This window comes from Bufo gargarizans, chromosome 3 (genome assembly GCF_014858855.1).
Source record: "Bufo gargarizans isolate SCDJY-AF-19 chromosome 3, ASM1485885v1, whole genome shotgun sequence".
Taxonomy (NCBI): domain Eukaryota; kingdom Metazoa; phylum Chordata; class Amphibia; order Anura; family Bufonidae; genus Bufo; species Bufo gargarizans.
In genome coordinates, this window is record NC_058082.1 from 162339067 (window position 1) to 162346424 (window position 7358).

The following is a 7358-nucleotide window of genomic DNA, read 5'->3' on the forward strand; positions in this document are numbered from 1 at the left end:
TTATGCAGGGGAGTCCTCTCCTGCATAACGGAAACCACCAAACAAAGCGTGAACGAATTTCATAACATGAAATTCGCTCATCTCTAATACTAGCATAATGCAAAACAAGACAAGAATCAGGAAGGATGAAGGTGTTTCCACACATTCCATTTTTTTATGCAGTTTATGAAGCCAAAACCAGGAGTAGACTAAAGTAAGAGGAGACGTGATATCTGTCCTTTATACTTTCTCTTCTTTTATGATCCATACCTGATTTTGGCTTTAAAAACTGCATCAAAAAGCTTGAACATGTGGGATTATACTGTGATGGCTAAATGTTCCCTTATTTTTTTGGAGGAGTGTAAATGTTGGAATTCAAAATGTGTTACAGGAAATTGGCGGGGTGGTCTTCTCAAAAAGGTGGACTTATGGAGAGGTTTAAATATAAATGCATGTACGTGAATGTGTATATGTGTTACTTTGTTCTCGTAGAGTATGTTAGAGTGTGTTAACTGCATATTGCTATTATAAGGGGTGAGCGAATCGAGCTTCGGATCCCAGATTTGTTTCAAAACTTTGTTTTAATGCTGTACGGTGACAGGTCTCCATCGAGCCTTGAAACAAAGTTTTGGAACGAATGGACTTTGGATCTTGGATGCGAAGCTCGATTCGCTCACCCCTATCTATTATAATTATGCTCATCTATTGCTGTATTTAGGATTTTTGTAACAGCAGAACATCTTTAGCAGAATCTGCTGTTACCTTTTCCATGCATCTTCCATACATATACGCACAATCTACCATACATATTTTACTCTCAGCCTGTCGTCCTACCTCTATCTCACCGGTTTCACATATGTATTTGGTTAAGGCCTCATGCACACGACAGTATTTTTTTGCGGTCCGCAAAAAGGGGTTCCGTTGTTCCGTGATCCGTTTCCGTTTTTGTTTCCGTGTGTCTTCCTTTATTTTTGGAGGCTCTCCAGACATGAAGGAGTCAAGTTTGCCATGCAAATGATAGGAAAAAAAACGGACGCGGACGCGGATGAAAATCTTGTGTGCCTCCGTGTTTTTTCACGGACCCATTGACTTGAATGGGTCCGCGAACCGTTGTCCGTGAAAAAAATAGGACAGGTCCTATTTTTTTCACGGATGAAACATGGATCACGGACGCGGATGACAAACGATGCATTAACGGAGTTTTTCACTGACCCATTGAAAGTCAATGGGTCCGCAGAAAATCACGGAAAATGGAACAACGGACACGGAATGAAACAATGGTCGTGTGCATGAGGCCTAACTTTAAACACTTTCAATGCATGTCCATATCTTACAAATACATTTCTACTTCAGTTTTCCTTCACTCTCTCATATGGTAGTGCACAGTGTGCCAGTGTCTTGGGACAGCATGTCATGATATATATCCACAAATTCTGCACATTTGCAAATGTAAATGTTTAAATTCTCTGCCACTTGCACCCGTGTCATATATTTCTGTATATTCTACATCAATTACTCCTGCCCCATAAACGGCTGCATATTCACTGGAAGGGCTCATGCACGGCAGTACCCAGAATTCCGTATAGAAATACGTACTATAGACACTTAGGCAATCAGTGCGCAGCCATATGGTGCCTCTGTGAGGTACTGTGTTCTCAACTGCAAGGTATGGCCTTCTGATGGATTTTAGGGCCAAATTTAAAGGACTTCACAATGCATTAGTCAGATGACCATTGATTTATACATAAGCGCCATACTTTTAGAACATTTATAGAAATTCTTCCTGCTTCAGATCCTTTTTTGCTCCTATTAAGTAAACAGTCATGACACAATACTTTTGTAATGGGATAACCTCATACAACAACAGTGATTGTGTTTCTAGCCATATGCTCCCCTCATGACTGCCATTCCTTTTATTTAATTACGATTACAGCTCTGAAGAAATTTGCGTATGTAATAGGCCATTCATAGTGCTATCCATCAGCTATAAACATGCACATGGTGAACTATTGCAAGGATTTTTTTTTTTTTATGTTTTACGCCTATTTAAATGCAATCCTGTTATATCATTAACCTGAGGCCAGTGAGTGCCAGCCAATACATTTAAGAGGGCCGCTCAATAGGACTCTCATTTCAGAGTATTCTGCACCGATAGCCTGCTGAGAAATACAAGGGACATGATGTCATGGGACTCCAACACAATCCAAAGGCAGATCTTCTGTGTGAATGATATGTGGAGTGCTGAAACACTGTCCAATCAATTACAGCCTCATCTGTCACCCTCAACACCCACCTCGGCTCTTGTAGTTTACTTATTTATGTGTCCATAGACTCCTGCATTGTGCGCGCAAATGGAAATGTATGGAAATAATTCTACACTGCAGAGTTATTCACTTCTGCGTGACGGCTCTAGGTTTGAGTTTAGAATTTGTGCAGAGCTATGTCTGTGGAAATGATGTGCTACTGCTTGTATGTTGTATGATCAGTACTAGAGATGAGCAAAGTATTGGAAACTTTGATTCGGCTGCCGAAATTTACAAAAAGATTTGCTTAGTGACTAATTACTTCATCACGAAGCGCATTTCTTCTTTGTAAGTAGTGGCTACAATGGCAGGAAGAGGTGATCCCATCATTATACCCCTCAGATGCCGCGTTCATAGATGATAGTAATAACAGGGTGTAAAATAATCATACTTACATCATCCATTTGCTTGCAACGGGCCAGTCGTTGCCATAACGTCGGCCAGCGTGGTGAAGTCGTACATCACCGCGCACAGATCTTCAAGCAAGATGGTGACGGGAGGCCCGTCGCCAGCAATTGGATGAGGTTAGTATATTTTTATGTTTTTTATACTATTTCAGGTAAAATAGATTTGCTAGAGGAAATTCAGATTCATGGCAAATCAAATTCAGATATATGTCCACTTTGTGGACTTTGATCCGCTCAACAATAATCAGGAAAATGTACTGTTATTTTCACTATATAGTATAACTTCTTCTGACATGTCTGTATTAGTAATTACTTGCATTCCCTGTGCAATGCCAATTCTGGTGCATCTGTTCTTATGACTCTATGATGTGCTGTTCCTCTATTACTATGGTAATGAATGAATTGCCAAATGGGTGTTAACAGTTGGGGTTGTGTCCCTGTACAGCCTGAGAAGGCAGGGAGCGCAAAACAAAAATGCAAAAACAAAAAAACTTCCGGGGTAGAAAGGGTTAATGGACAACAAAATGCTAAATAACATTGTATAATAAAAGTTTATAAAGGTTATTAAATATTTGATTTCTTTATTATTTAAATATACATATTATTTATTTAAATGCATTTATTTTCTTAATAATTAAAGACAATAATAATGATACATATAATGTTGTTTCATTAATTAGACTTAAAGATAACATCCACTTTTAAAGCAATGAAAGTTTTCAGGAAGCTCATTACAAGGAGTGAATTAAAAACAGTCACCTGCTGTCAACTTTGACTGTAAGTTTCATGGTTGTTTGAGTGGAACATTGTTGTGAATGACCAATAAGGAGACACCAAGTGCCTGGAAGCAGGACTGGCCTTAGGTGTTCAGGTGCCCTGTGCGAGCTAATCTTGTGGCGCCCTCCTATATTTAAAAGAGAGGCCCTTTTAAGTATAGATACAAAAGAAATGCAATATTCGCAGCAGCAGTGTACAGATAACATGAATTTCCTAAATGTAGTACACCAACATTTGCGCCAAATAAAGCATAGATAAACAAAATACCAAATAACATAGGGCTGCACTAGATACCACCTAGCGATCAACTGAATAATATATAAAACCCTGTACTGCAGGTATAGATCAACCCCTTCATCAATCCCCAGGCTGCACCCCTTCATCAACCCTTTGCACCCCTTAATCAGACCCCTGCTCCCCTTAATCATACCCTGTCACCTTTGCCCAGTCCCCTGCCCCCCTTAATCATACCCAGTGTCACCCAGAGCCAGTCCCCTGCCCCCCTTAATCATACCCTGTCACCTTTACCCAGTCCCCTACCCTTCTTAATCATACCCAGTGTCACCCTTACCCAGTCCCCTGCCCCCTCAATTAGACCCTGCCCCCCTTAATCATACCCAGTGTCACCCATAGCCAGTCCCCTGCCCCCTTAATCATACCCTGTCACCTTTACCCAGTCCCCTGCCCCCCTTAATCATACCCAGTGTCAACCAAAGCCAGTCCCCTGCCCCTTAATCATACCCAGTGTCACCCTTATCCAGTCCCCTGCCCCCTTAATCATACCCAGTGTCTGTCACCCATATCCGATCCCCTGCCCCCCTTAATTAGACCCTGCCCCCATTTAATGAAAGATATTTGGTAAAAAAACAAACAAAAAAAAAACAATAAGAACAGGTACTTACTATTTGAAGTCTTCTGCTCCCTCCCTTCTGTGGCTCTCTGTGAAGGCGCAGCACTTGGACGCTGTGCCTGCGCCCCTAAGCTCCTCCTCCACGCTCCGGAACCTGACCTGGCAGCTGCAGCGGCTCAGCTCCACAGGCTCGCCTCACACAATCTCGGGCCGGCCTGCTGTAAGAGACCGACTGCGAGCTGTGTCGGCCGCCGGGCGCCCCTGTGAAATAGCATTTCCCAATGTACTGTTCCACATCCAGTAAATAAGGAGTTACTCATGGAAGTCAGCAAGAAGATGAACAAAGTGGGGAATGCATTGAGATTGGCGTTTCTTATGCCAATCTTAATAGCAAATGCCGCTGGCATATGACGTGCTAGACTAATTCTGGTGCATTGATGCAGGGGCATAGATAAAGGGTAGGAATAGGGGGGTTCAACCCCCCCCCCCAGAGTGTCTGTCCTCCTAACCTGCCAGAGAACGGCCCGGGCATGCCGCTGCCTGCAATAGCGGCGCGGGCAGTGCGGCACACAGAGAGGTGATGGAGGCTGCAGGGCGGGGCAGCGCAGGGGGGCAGGTACGGTGGCACAAGTAACTCACAGATAGATAAAGTCTTATAATTTGAGAAAGCTGAACCCCCCCCAGGAAAAAAAATTATCTACGGCCCTGCATTGATGGGAATTCTGTACACCAGTCAAATAAATCTATGTGAGCAAGGGAGCTGGCATACCTTTCTGGTCTAATGTGCACCATTTTTTTGGCGCACATGTGAAATGAGTCGGGTTGCAGATGTCCCCCTCCCTAGAATGCTCCATCTACTGATAGGAAGCCAAAACATTGCAAATTTTGGGGCAAAAAAAAAAACACATTTGCAGAGCACTACTTGTATACTGGAAAACTGACATACAAGATTGATACATTCCCTCCAAAACTTTAAAGGTGACTTTGAATATCCTATTTAAGGAACAGCATGTAGAATTATATGGATTTTAATTCTATACATCAGAAGACCTCACAAATAACCGTTTGTATAGATATTATTGACCAGATTACCCATATATACCCATAGGAGTTGATGTGGCGTGTTATAATAACGCGCCATGTGCACTCCTTCTGACGGCTGGCAGTGTGATGCCATTTCACTGCCCTGGTCTGTACAACAAAGGTCCTTAATGAGTAAATCTCAGGGTGTACATGAGACACAATGGCAACAGAGTAAGTGTGTGCAGTGAGTAAAAGCATTGAAAATTAAGTTTCTTCGGAGGAGTTTAAATCCTAAAACGGATGGGAATATGTGGCCACAAATGGATTGAGAGGGAATCCCAGGGGGTCATCTCCTAATGTAATGGCTCTGAATAGTTTTGGCTTAATCCTCCAGTGCAATGGAGCTTATCAGAGTTGATGGGAGTTTTATTACTGTTCCTTTTCTTATTTCCCAAACCAGTGGTTTAATCAATTCCTTCTGATTTTGTGGGGTTAACAGACACCCATGTTCTCTTCTGTACCCTTCCCACCCTGTTACTATCTCGGTTTTCCTTAATCACCTCTGGACACATTCTTACTCATCATGGCAGCAACTCCGGGGCAACAACCACCCCCCTATACACTTCCCTCTAATCCCTGACACTGCTAAAGCAGCCAAATATCTCAGCCCTGCTGGTGAGGGGCTTCTGGCTAGTGGCTGCAGTAGACAAAGCTGCCTCCTGGGGGGTTAATGTGGAGCGTCACGGCGCGACTGTGTGTCGCTCAAGCAAAGTAATGAATTGTCTATCACGCTTTTCAGGTGCGCCCGTCCATCCTGCATTAATCTTGGATGTCAGAACGGGATGGAAGTCACTAAGCCGGTATTTATTACACTCCTATTGTGACTAATTGAGCTAATTATCTGAGGCTCCAGCCCCAGAAACAATGCAACTTTCACACACACAATGCTGAGAATTGCGGGCCTTAACCAAAGGGGGTGAACGGGGCACTTAGGTTTGTCACCTCCCCTGAAATTACAAGGACACTTCACCATTTCCACATTAGGCACAATCCTTGTACATTCATTTTGACAAGTGAGTGTCAGCGAAAAAGCAATAAAAATAGCGCAACAATATATAATCACAAAGCACTGCAACATCTTGAGTCGAGAGCCCGTTTTCAAGAAAATATAATGCCAACAAGAGTTTTTTGTCAGCATTTTTTTTGTATGTAGAAAATTAATATCAATGAATATTTTTATGTGTCCGTTTCATTAAATAAATAAATATAAATATATATTTCTCTGTCAATTATTAACTCTTATCTAATTCAGCATCAGTTACCAAGGTGTGGTGTATCCCAACAGATAGCCAGGTGTATTGACAAGAAGGCCATACTTGCCCAGTTTGAGTTTTAGAAGGTAACAAGAGCATGAATTTGCTTACCCTAAGAACCATATAAAAGCATGTGATAAGGAGAGAAAGACAATTTCAGTAATTAGTGGTGGGCAGGGGTGATGCCAAGGCAGGATACAGAAAGGTGTAAATTGTTATAGGGGAAAGAGGTTAGTCTACCGATAAGCCATAAAAAACTGTTGGATCAAGAAACACATTAATCCCATACACAGGAGGACTACACATTGTGGAAAGACAATTGTGTATCCTGCATCCAAGCAGTTAGCCACTCTGGGAGATGCTCAAGGTCTTCACCTTAATTGGGAGGGTGGTCGATTTTCAGTGAACTACTGAAGTGCTAAATCAAATACAGTTGTTCAGGCAAAGAACTAAAACTGGCTTTCTATGGACCTCCTTTTCACCTCTAATAAATCAAGTCTTTCACCTTGGACAGGTAGGGTCGGACCAGTAGACAAATCAATAATACCTGTATATAGCAGAAACTTTTAGAGAACCATCTTGGTCACTATTGTTTGAGTCCCATTTTAAACCGTAGAGCAGCTTAAGGAGTGAGGTACTGTAAGTAAATGATTTCATAGGCATTTTCTAATATTTATGGCACATACATCAAGCACTCTGGAGCCAC